Source organism: Oncorhynchus clarkii, chromosome 18 (genome assembly GCF_045791955.1).
Source record: "Oncorhynchus clarkii lewisi isolate Uvic-CL-2024 chromosome 18, UVic_Ocla_1.0, whole genome shotgun sequence".
Classification (NCBI taxonomy): domain Eukaryota; kingdom Metazoa; phylum Chordata; class Actinopteri; order Salmoniformes; family Salmonidae; genus Oncorhynchus; species Oncorhynchus clarkii.
The window spans coordinates 66,746,343-66,756,527 of record NC_092164.1 but is presented as its reverse complement, the minus strand read 5'-3'; the positions used below and the strand labels follow the sequence as shown (position 1 = coordinate 66,756,527).

The window sequence follows — 10,185 nt, the reverse complement described above, 5'->3', positions numbered from 1 at the left end:
ATACATCCAAATCATGAGAAAAACAAAAAGATAATTACTTGACACATTGGAAAGAATTAACAAAAAACAGAGCAAACCAGAATGCTATTTGATCCTAAACAGAGAGTACACTGAATCTACAGAAAACGTCTCTTCTACAATCACTTACCCTGTACAATGAATCTACAGTATTATCATATTGCAACGATATCCGCTGAGAGTCGGGAAGCAAGTTCAGTTTTAATATAATAAACAGAACATAATACAAAACAAGAAACACTAACAGCACACAGACGTGAAACAGAAACAACGATGCCTGAGGAAGGCACCAAAGGGACAGACATATATAGGGAAGGAACCAAAGAGAGAGACATATTAGGGAAGGAACCAAAGGGAGAGACATATATAGGGAAGGAACCAAAGAGAGTGACATATATAGGGAAGGAACCAAAGGGAGAGACATATATAGCGAAGGAACCAAAGGGAGTGACATATATAGGGAAGGAACCAAAGAGAGTGACATATATAGGGAAGGAACCAAAGAGAGAGACATATATAGGGAAGGAACCAAAGAGAGTGACATATATAGGGAAGGAACCAAAGAGAGTGACATATATAGGGAAGGAACCAAAGGGAGAGACATACAGTGCCTTGCGAAAGTATTCGGCCCCCTAGAACTTTGCGACCTTTTGCCACATTTCAGGCTTCAAACATAAAGATATAAAATTGTATTTTTTTGTGAAGAATCAACAACAAGTGGGACACAATAATGGATTGTTGGATATTTCAAACTTTTTTAACAAATCAAAAACTGAAAAATTGGGCGTGCAAAATTATTGTTGACAAACATTCTAATGTTGACATTCAGCACCATGGACAGTGGCAATAGTGGAATCCTCAATGTAGCACACCGGGTCATCAACCTGCGACAGGGGAGAGCAACTATTACTTTCAGTAGGTGCGTTCACTCCCCACAAGAAGAATACAATCCCTGAAATTGTATTTATTTTATTTTACCTTTATTTAACCCGGCAAGTCAGTTAAGAACAAATTCTTATTTTCAATGACGGCCTAGGAACAGTGGGTTAACTGCCTTGTTCAGGGGCAGAACGACAGATTTGTACCTTGTCCAGCTCGGGGGTTTGAACTTGCAACCTTCCAGTTACTAGTCCAACGCTCTAACCTCTAGGATACCCTGCAGGAAGGCCTACAGCAGAAAGAAGCATGAATTGGAACACTCCAGGATGAACTTTGTTAAGCTGTTGGTCAACGATCGGTTATATTCGATCAAACCAGCAAATAAAATCAATTCACCTTTTCTCTGTTTGCTTTGTTCCCTGCGGGCTGTAGGTACATCGTTGTTTATATCCCTGCCTACCTCACATAATATGTCTACTGAGCCCCTCACTGCGAATAGAGCTTTTGGCAGCGGATGTGGTACGAGTGGGATGGTCACGACTTCACAACTTTCTCTCTATGACGGGGTCCCTGTAGGATTCTCTATAGGCTATATACTACTGTAGAGTGTCTGTGGTTATATTATTGACTGCCTCTCTAACTTCACCTCACTTTGAAGTGACTGAAGGATTGATTAGCAGTTTGACTTTTTTGATTCACCTTGCAAATAATACTGAGCCAACAGAGTAGGAAATAGAGCTTCAGGCAGGCCTGATGAGGATTCGAATGTGATGGTCACGATTCCGTAGGTGCTTTCCCAGTGCTATCGCCGTTTTCTGTCAAATTGAGAATGTGAAACATGATCATAACGAAGTAACGGGTATTGCTCTCTATTCGACTCGCTCTAGACCCGCTAGAGTTAATACAGGCTTGTTCTACAGGTGTGTGTGTGTGTGTGTGTGTGTGTGTGTGTGTGTGTGTGTGTGTGTGTGTGTGTGTGTGTGTGTGTGTGTGTGTGTGTGTGTGTGTGTGTGTGTGTGTGTGTGTGTGTGTGTGTGTGTGTGTGTGTGTGTGTGTGTGTGTGTGTGTGTGTGTGTGTGAGTGCGTGAGTGTGTGTGTGTGTGTGTGTGTGTGTGTGTGTGTGTGTGTGTGTGTGTGTGTGTGTGTGTGTGTGTGTGTGTGTGTGTGAGACAGGAGGCTGCAGAGGGGAGGATGGCTAATAATAAAAATAATAATAATAATAATAATATATAATAATAATACTAGTAATAATAATAATCATATGAATAATAATATGAATAATAATATGAATAATATGAATAATAATAATATGAATAATAATAATATATAATAGTAATAATAATAATAATATGAATATGAATAATATTATGAATAATAATAATATGAATAATAATAATAATAATAATGGCCAGAATGGATTTGCATCAAACACCAGGAAACCATGTTTTTGATATACAGTATATATATTTACCATTCCACTGATTCCTCTCCAGTCATTACAATGAGCCCATTCTCTCCAATCAAGGTGCCACCAGCATCCTGTGGACTGTGTGTGTGTGTGTGTGTCTTCTCCTGGATGTATTGTTTGAACAGCTGTGTTTATGATAGGACTATATGATGTTTCAGTAACCTGAAATAGCATTTTAAAAAGGATGGATGAACACACGTTCATTCAAACTGACACCTGGTCAGTAGCTAGGTTTCCATCCAATTGGAGACAGATTTTCACGTGCATTTTCTAGAATTTGCATAAAGAAAGTGTGAGCATTTCCCCATCAGTGGTGTTTCCCAGCCAGGACACCACCCTGATACCAAGCAAATACAAATAATTGCGTGATGACGTCAGGCACACACAACGTACTGTTTTTTTTGTATTTTTTTTCAAGCTTAAGTTTTTATTTACCGAATGCAAATCAAAAGTTCAATGTGTTTCCATAGCAATTCCAACTCTACCGTAGCTTTATCACACAAAAAAAACTGTTGCGTTAAATAGCAAACCCGCCTTCTAGTCTACACGATGAAATTATTGTGGATAAGAACTAGAAATGTTTTATTATATATTAAATATCCCAACGTGTTAAACAAACACACGGTCTGTCGGCATGTATTATTATTTTTTTCCGAAACGTACTGTTTCCATCACAGCTGTGGTGATTTATATATAAATATATCATATGACTTTATTCCATAAAATCTGTGGATGAAACCTGATTATTGTTAGCCTATTGAATGCTTGTCATATTAATGAGTTCATATTTCATTTCAACCCTAGGTGGCCTCATTGCATGCCAACAGACTCTTCATGAAGGGATAATGAAAATGATTTATCATACTATTTGTAAATAGCCAATAATATTCTAGGAGGAAATAGTGGTGCTCTAACTTTTGTCCATCATGTGGTGAACTACATCCTCTCAAATCTACCGCGAGAGAGAGAGAGAGAGAGAGAGAGAGAGAGAGAGAGAGAGAGAGAGAGGGCTGCCTGCGCGCCCTCACACACAAACCGCTGTGCCAATAGGCGTATGACTATCTAATTAAACCGGTATCACGTAATCCCTCGGACCCCCCTCCCCCCTCCTTAAATCCCCTCTACCCCGCTAAACCCAACTAGCTAAACCCAACTCTCTCTCTCTTATCCCGGTGGAAGCCCGCGCCCTCCCAGCCGTTAGCTGACTCGCTCGGTCTGCTTGTTGTTGTCTCACGGGGCTTGAGTGTGACGTTGTGACGGTATCATGGTTTGCAGGGCTCCGCCGCAGTAGCAGCATAAGAAGAGGAAGAAGCAGGACAGTAGCCGTGTGTACCAAGCAGCCAGTCCGGACACTCTTCCATCTCCTATCTATCGAGCGGAGGACGCAGCCAGAACAAGCAGAGCATCCCGTCTCTCTGGTCCCCCATCGCTACGCTCGGTGATCATCAGCTCGCGGAGCTCTCGGTTTGATAAAGGGTAAGAATTAACTGAATGAATGATGCTTGTTCGCATCTGCCTGAAATATTTATATCGGTTTTTAATAGTTAATGGTTTGACATCGTTGCAGGGGCTCTTTCGGAACTTGAGCTCCCTTTATCGAATGTGTGTTCTCTGAGATGTGCTAAAATAATCATCTGGCCAAATTAAAATTAATATTTTTTGTCTTGGAAAACCGTTGTTTTCATTATATAGGCCGAATGATAATCTTTAGAGTTTTTTTCCTCGGAATTATAGACTGTGCAATGCTTGGATGATAGCGTTTTCCATATGGCCTAGCTACAATATGCTGCATGAAGCGGATTCATTTCGTGATTGCAAAACAACAAGCAGATCATAAATATGATTAGCATTTTTATGTGACGAGCATCTATTGAAATGTGCTCTCGGGTGTGATGACAGATTGGGGGTGTGACAGTAACAGCCACGATGCGACGCGCTTGGTGTACTCCTCGGAATCTCTCTCCCTCTCTCCTCTTCTCGTCTGAAAATCATGTATTTCTCTTCTTCTACCCTCTTCAGACGATGTCATGCTGTTGTTTGGGAATTGTATGATTGTTTAATTAGTTTAGGCTATGGAATGGGATATATGATGCGCTGTACGGTAGGTAGTCTACAGTAGATCATACCACAGTGTGTGAACGCAGTGACGTTCAGAATTATGGTTTTAATAATTATACATGTGGCTCAGAGGCTTATGCTATCTTAATGATTTTCCCCATAGCGGAACGTTCATTTGTTATTCAGCCTATTCTATGTATTTGTTGACAGTGATATGGACCTGGGTCTATACTGTTGTAGCCTACACAATCAAAACATGAAGGATAAAAACATATTAAATATATGCTTCGGCATATTCTATTTACATGTTATATGATATAAGCTTAATATCATAGCCTATTATTGCAAAAAGTCGATATAAAACAGCAGTATAGGTTATTTTATCCCGTAAATGTGCTCTCGGGTCGTTTTGTCAGTTCACTTCTTCTCTGCCTGTTAAAGCCACGTCAGTAATGTGTTTTATGAGTCACGTAAAATCCCGGTTTGTATCATTTCATCGATACTTAAGAAAGATACCGGTAGTGCTTACCGGTAGTTGAGTGGCACGGTGGGTGAGAGAGAATTTATGGAGCTGTCACTACCGATAGATGGCGGCCTATTTCACTCCACGCGCTATTCCAAACGCATGCTGCGTTCTGGTAGCATGACTTAATTACATGTGATAAATGTGACTGTATGAGCTGCAAGGAATGCCATCTGTAGCCTATAGGAAAGGAGGTGGATGAAGCTGTCCTTAGCACAGTCATCTGCTATGTGGCCTGATGCACTTCAACAGAGTACTGTCTTATCTGCTATGTGGCCTGATGCACTTCAACAGAGTACTGTCTTATCTGCTATGTGGCCTGATGCACTTCAACAGAGTACTTACTGTCTTATCTGCTATGTGGCCTGATGCACTTCAACAGAGTACTTACTGTCTTATCTGCTATGTGGCCTGATGCACTTCAACAGAGTACTGTCTTATCTGCTATGTGGCCTGAGGCACTTCAACAGAGTACTTACTGTCTTATCTGCTATGTGGCCTGATGCACTTCAACAGAGTACTTACTGTCTTATCTGCTATGTGGCCTGATGCACTTCAACAGAGTACTGTCTTATCTGCTATGTGTACAAATTAGGGTTAAGAGCCTTGCTCAAGGGCACACCAACAGATATTTCACCTTGTCAGCTCAGGTATTCAAACCAGCAAGCTTTCAGTTACTGGCCCAAGGCTCTAACCACTAGTCTACCTGCCGCCCTACACGAGTACACACACACACAATATGCATGCACACACAAGAGCACACGCACGCGTGCGCACTCACGAATCACTCACTCTTGCCCAGCGGCCACTCCACGTCTCCCACACTACCATGGCTCTCTCTCTCTTTGTACACCCCATGACAGAAGACCTTGGCTTGGCTAGAGAGGCAGCTTTGCCAGCCCTCCCTCTGGTACAGCACACTGCTTCTGGATCTATGGCTGACATGATGGATGAGTTTGGTAGTTGGGGGTGTCTTGTTGTGTGCTTTGATCTTGAAAGGGTAAACACAGTTGGAGTCACTAGCGGGTACGTTTTGAGTTAATGCCTTAAAAGAGAAGTTCTCACTATGTTGCTTGCTTAAAAGTTCCTGTTTTTTTTATTTATTTGAAAAGCAAACATTTCAGTCTACCAGCCGATGTTTCAATTAAACTTTTTGCAAGCAAGCGAGGTGTGGGAACTACTCCTACTGCTCCTGTCATTGGGCGTACGGGAGCAGATGGGAGCAGGTCCTTGTCATTCTGCTGTTATGATCAGATTGTCAAAAAAATGGACTGATACATCCTTAAAACTACTGATCATGATGGGGGGGGGGACTCCTGGACAACAGTTCTGATGGGGGGGGACTCCTGGACAACAGTTCTGATGGGGGGGGGACTCCTGGATAACAGTTCTGATGGGGGGGGGACTCCTGGATAACAGTTCTGATGGGGGGGGACTCCTGGACAACAGTTCTGATGGGGGGGGGACTCCTGGATAACAGTTCTGATGGGGGGGGGGGACTCCTGGATAACAGTTCTGATGGGGGGGGGGACTCCTGGACAACAGTTCTGATGGGGGGGGACTCCTGGATAACAGTTCTGATGGGGGGGGGGACTCCTGGACAACAGTTCTGATGGGGGGGACTCCTGGATAACAGTTCTGATGGGGGGGGGGACTCCTGGATAACAGTTCTGATTGGGGGGGACTCCTGGACAACAGTTCTGATGGGGGGGGGGGGACTCCTGGACAACAGTTCTGATGGGGGGGGGGGACTCCTGGACAACAGTTCTGATGGGGGGGGGACTCCTGGACAACAGTTCTGATGGGGGGGGGACTCCTGGACAACAGTTCTGATGGGGGGGGGGACTCCTGGATAACAGTTCTGATGGGGGGGGGACTCCTGGACAACAGTTCTGATGGGGGGGGACTCCTGGATAACAGTTCTGATGGGGGGGAGACTCCTGGACAACAGTTCTGATGGGGGGGGACTCCTGGATAACAGTTCTGATGGGGGGGAGACTCCTGGACAACAGTTCTGATGGGGGGGGGACTCCTGGATAACAGTTCTGATGGGGGGGGACTCCTGGATAACAGTTCTGATGGGGGGGGACTCCTGGATAACAGTTCTGATGGGGGGGAGACTCCTGGACAACAGTTCTGATGGGGGGGGGACTCCTGGATAACAGTTCTGATGGGGGGGGGACTCCTGGATAACAGTTCTGATTGGGGGGGGGGGGGGGGACTCCTGGATAACAGTTCTGATTGGGGGGGGGGGGGGACTCCTGGACAACAGTTCTGATTGGGGGGGGGGACTCCTGGATAACAGTTCTGATGGGGGGGGGGGGGGGGGGACTCCTGGGACTCCTGGACAACAGTTCTGATTGGGGGGGGGGGGGGGACTCCTGGACAACAGTTCTGATTGGGGGGGGGGGGGGGGACTCCTGGACAACAGTTCTGATGGGGGGGGGGACTCCTGGACAACAGTTCTGATGGGGGGGGACTCCTGGACAACAGTTCTGATTGGGGGGGGGGGGGGGGGGGGACAACAGTTCTGATGGGGGGGGGACTCCTGGACAACAGTTCTGATGGGGGGGGGACTCCTGGACAACAGTTCTGATGGGGGGGGGGACTCCTGGACAACAGTTCTGATTGGGGGGGGGGGGGGACTCCTGGACAACAGTTCTGATGGGGGGGGGACTCCTGGACAACAGTTCTGATGGGGGGGGGGGGACTCCTGGACAACAGTTCTGATGGGGGGGGGACGACTCCTGGACAACAGTTCTGATGGGGGGGGGGGACTCCTGGATAACAGTTCTGATGGGGGGGGACTCCTGGATAACAGTTCTGATGGGGGGGGACTCCTGGACAACAGTTCTGATGGGGGGGGACTCCTGGACAACAGTTCTGATTGGGGGGGGGGGGGGGGGGGGGGGGGGACAACAACAGTTCTGATGGGGGGGGGACTCCTGGACAACAGTTCTGGAAAAGGCATTGTTCGTCACCAAACTGTTCCTGGATGGTTGGGAGAAGTTGCTCTCGGAGGATGTGTTGGTACCATTCTTTATTCATGGCTGTGTTCTTAGGCAAAATTGTGAGTAAGCCCACACCCTTGGCTGAGAAGCAACCCCACACATGAATGGTCTCAGGATGCTTTACTGTTGGCACGACACAGGGCTTATGGTCACGCTCACCTTGTCTTCTCCGGACAAGCTTTTTTCCGGATGCCCCAAACAATCGGAAAGGTGATTCATCAGAGAAAATTACTTTACCCCAGTCTTCAGCAGTACAAAGTTAAATGTCAAAGAGAATGGTGTCAACTCGCAAGACACGCTGTCAAATGATTAACATGAGCGCCAACACTGAGAAACAGGCATAACATAAACTCATCATTAGACTATTGTCTTTCTAAATTAAAATCAACCTCTTCACCCTCTTTATCATTCAGTTAGGCCTCATTTAAATTCAATTGTGAAGTAAGGTGCACAATTATTGCCGATTCTTCCATTTGTCATTCATTCAGTGAGGAGAGAGAGACGCATTAGCACCTGGCTGGGTACCAACATCCTACAGGACATTGTCTTAGCACCTGGCTGGGTACCAACATCCTACAGGACATTGTCTTGGAGCCTGGCTGGGTACCAACGTCCTACAGAACATTGTCTTAGCACCTGGCTGGGTACCAACGTCCTACAGAACATTGTCTTGGCGCCTGGCTGGGTGCCAACGTCCTACAGAACATTGTCTTGGAGCCTGGCTGGGTACCAACGTCCTACAGCACATTGTCTTGGTGCCTGGCTGGGTACCAACATCCTACAGAACATTGTCTTGGAGCCTGGCTGGGTACCAACGTCCTACAGACAACGTCCTACAGAACATTGTCTTAGCACCTGGCTGGGTGCCAACGTCCTACAGAACATTGTCTTGGTGGGTGGCTGGGTACCAACGTCCTACAGAACATTGTCTTGGAGCCTGGCTGGGTACCAACATCCTACAGAACATTGTCTTGGAGCCTGGCTGGGTACCAACGTTCTACAGAACATTGTCTTGGAGCCTGGCTGGGTACCAACGTCCTACAGCACATTGTCTTGGAGCCTGGCTGGGTACCAACGTCCTACAGAACATTGTCTTGGAGCCTGGCTGGGTACCAACATCCTACAGAACATTGTCTTGGAGCCTGGTTGGGTACCAACGTCCTACAGAACATTGTCTTGGAGCCTGGCTGGGTACCAACGTCCTACAGAACATTGTCTTGGCAGGTTAAGTTGGGAAAGTGTAAAAACAAAAACAGAACAAGTACGAAGGCTCTAAATACTTTTCTGTTTGTCATTTCAAAATTAGGAAAAACATTTTAGGAAAAGTCAGGGGAGGAACATGACATAAGCCAGATTTATTTGTATTTAAAAATCAAACATCAGTAGCTGTTGGGTTATGGCAGTTATAGTGTTAAACGACTAGCACACAGCTCAGACACCCATGCAGACTCCAAAAGACTTGCCATCAGAGATCGCTTCACAGTCCCCATGTCCAGAACAGACTATGGGAGGCTCACAGTACTACATAGAGCCATGACTACATGGAACTCTATTCCACAGTACTACATAGAGCCATGACTACATGGAACTCTATTCCACAGTACTACATAGAGCCATCACTACATGGAACTCTATTCCACAGTACTACATAGAGCCATGACTACATGGAACTCTATTCCACAGTACTATATAGAGCCATGACTACATGGAACTCTATTCCACAGTACTACATAGAGCCATGACTACATGGAACTCTATTCCACAGTACTATATAGAGCCATGACTACATGGAACTCTATTCCACAGTACTACATAGAGCCATGACTACATGGAACTCTATTCCACAGTACTACATAGAGCCATGACTACATGGAACTCTATTCCACAGTACTACATAGAGCCATGACTACATGGAACTCTATTCCACAGTACTACATAGAGCCATGACTACATGGAACTCTATTCCACAGTACTACATAGAGACATGACTACATGGAACTCTATTCCACAGTACTACACAGAGCCATGACTACATGGAACTCTATTCCACAGTACTACATAGAGCCATGACTACATGGAACTCTATTCCACAGTACTACATAGAGCCATGACTACATGGAACTCTATTCCACAGTACTACATAGAGCCATGACTACATGGAACTCTATTCCACAGTACTACATAGAGACATGACTACATGGAACTCTATTCCACAGTACTACACAGAG

At 45.4% G+C, this 10,185-nt stretch overlaps 1 protein-coding gene across 2 annotated transcripts in view; it reads left to right on the top strand.

The window, feature by feature from the left end:
- Nucleotides 1–3,418: 3,418 nt before the first annotated feature.
- Nucleotides 3,419–10,185, top strand: part of LOC139373868 (hippocalcin-like protein 1) — a 73,582-nt gene continuing 66,815 nt past the window's right edge. For both annotated transcript variants that reach the window (XM_071114961.1, XM_071114962.1), the window contains exon 1: nt 3,419–3,841. The gene's annotated coding sequence lies outside the window, so the exon portion shown is untranslated. The remainder of the gene's footprint in view (nt 3,842–10,185) is intronic.